Raw genomic sequence first — 2,316 nt, 5'->3', positions numbered from 1 at the left:
ATGAATTCTAGAGTTTCAAAGTGATGTTTTCATCATCACCAAAGCTGATTGATTCTCATCAATTTAGCTCTTGAATGCAATGTCATGCTGAAGCTTGGCTAGCCATGTCTAATTTCTTTAGACTAAAGCTTTAGACTAACATTGCATGATTCCTGGAATTCTTATTAAAAATTTTGAATCTCTTTATCATCTTTTCCATATAATTTTCGAAATAGCACAAAAAATTTATAAAATCTTAAAACCAAATATATTTTTATGTTTCTTGTTTGAGTCTAGTGTCCAATTTTAAGTTTGGTGTCAATTGCACATTTCTTTTCTTCTTGCATTTTTTGAATTCATTCATGTGTCTTCATTGATCTTCAAGTTGTTCTTGATGATTTCCTTACTTTGTTCTTTAAATTCTCTTGTCTTGAGTGTTTTGTTATTTCTCATATGCATTCTCAATTTGTTAGTGTTAGTAGTATACAAACTTCTAAGATTGGTGTCTTGCATGCATTGTTTATTTGATCTTAGTGGCATTTTGATTATTCCTCATCATTAAAAATTCAAAAAAATTTTTAATTTGTGTCTTTTCAAGTCAATAATACAGAGAATTGAAGATTCAGAACATACAGCAGAGGAATTACACAGGAAAAGCTGGGCGTTCAAAATGCCCAGTGAAGAAGGAAAACTGGCGTTTAAATGCCAGCCAGGGTACCTGGCTGGGCGTTTAACGCCCAAAAGGGTAGCATTTTGGGCGTTAAACACCATAATGTATACCATTCTGGGCGTTTAACGCCAGGATGGCACAAGAGGGAAGATTTTGTTTTTAATTCAAATTTTTTTCAAGTTTTCATAATTTTTCAAAATCAAATCTTTTTCAAATCATATCTTTTCAATCATATATTTTCAAAATCAATTTCTTTCCACTTTTCAAAAATACTTGCTAACAATTAATGATTTGATTCAACATTTCAAGTATGTTGTCTTTTCTGTTGAGAAAGGTTTAATGTCTGAATCATATCTTTTAAATTTCTTGTTAGCCAAGTCATTAATTTTAAAAAAATCAAATCTTCTTAAATTGTTTTTCCATCATATCTTTTCAATCATATCTTTTCAATCACATCTTTTTTCAAAATTAATTTTCACTCATATCTTTTTGATTTCTACCTTCAAAAATCTTTTTCAAAAATCACTTTATTTCTTTTCCAAGTTTAATTTTCGAAAATCAATTACCATTTTTCAAAATTTCTTTTAATTAATTCACTTTAAGTTTCGAAAATTTCCTCCCCTCTTCTCACATCCTTCTATTTATGGACTAACACTCCTCCTCAATGCACAATTCGAACTCTATCTCTCTTGATAAGTTCGAATTCTTATACCTCCTCCTTCTATTCTTCTTTTCCTCTGACACTCAAAGAATCTCTATACTGTAACATAGAGGATTCCATATTTTCTTGTTCTCTTCTCTTTCATATGAGCAGGAGCAAAGACAAAAGCATTCTTGTTGAGGCTGACCCTGAACCTGAAAGGACCTTGAAGCGAAAGCTAAGAGAAGCTAAAGCACAACTCTCTGTAGAGGACCTAACAGAAATCTTCAAAGAAGAAGAACCCGTGGCAGCCGAAAACAACAATAATACCAACAATGCAAGGAAGGTGCTTGGTGACTTTACTGCACCTACTCCCGACTTCTATGGGAGAAGCATCTCTATCCCTGCCATTGGAGCAAACAACTTTGAGCTTAAGCCTCAATTAGTTTCTCTAATGCAACAGAATTGCAAGTTCCATGGACTTCCATTGGAAGATCCTCATCAGTTTTTAGCTAAATTCTTGCAAATTTGTGACACTGTCAAGACCAATGGGGTTGACCCTGAGGTCTACAGACTTATGCTATTCCCTTTTGCTGTAAGAGACAATGCTAGGATATGGTTGGACTCACAACCTAAAGAAGCCTGAACTCTTGGGAAAAGCTAGTCAATGCCTTCTTGGCAAAGTTCTTTCCACCTCAAAAATTGAGTAAGCTTAGAGTGGAAGTCCAAACCTTCAGACAGAAGGAAGGTGAATCCCTCTATGAAGCTTGGGAAAGATACAAACAATTGATCAGAAAGTGTCCTTCTGACATGCTTTCTGAATCGAGCATCATAGGTATCTTCTATGATGGTCTGATGTCATTGGATAGCTCTGCTGGAGGATCTCTTCATCGGAAGAAGACGCCTGCAGAAGCTCAAGAACTCATTGAAATGGTTGCAAATAACCAATTCATGTACACTTCTGAAAGGAATCCTGTGAACAGTGGGACGAATAAGAAGAAAGGATTTCTTGAGATTGATACTCTGA

The 2,316-nt window shown here is 34.5% G+C and overlaps 1 non-coding gene across 1 annotated transcript; it reads right to left on the bottom strand.

Moving 5' to 3' along the window:
* Positions 1 to 1,997: 1,997 nt before the first annotated feature.
* Positions 1,998 to 2,105, bottom strand: LOC112718471 (small nucleolar RNA R71). The gene has a single exon (XR_003160810.1). It is a non-coding gene; the product is annotated as a small nucleolar RNA R71 (small nucleolar RNA).
* Between the last annotated feature and the right edge of the window lie 211 nt (positions 2,106 to 2,316).

The sequence above is a fragment of the Arachis hypogaea genome, chromosome 10, assembly GCF_003086295.3.
Source record: "Arachis hypogaea cultivar Tifrunner chromosome 10, arahy.Tifrunner.gnm2.J5K5, whole genome shotgun sequence".
Lineage (NCBI taxonomy): Eukaryota > Viridiplantae > Streptophyta > Magnoliopsida > Fabales > Fabaceae > Arachis > Arachis hypogaea.
The sequence above is the reverse complement of the archived record's forward strand: the minus strand, read 5'-3'. Positions and strand labels throughout refer to the sequence as shown.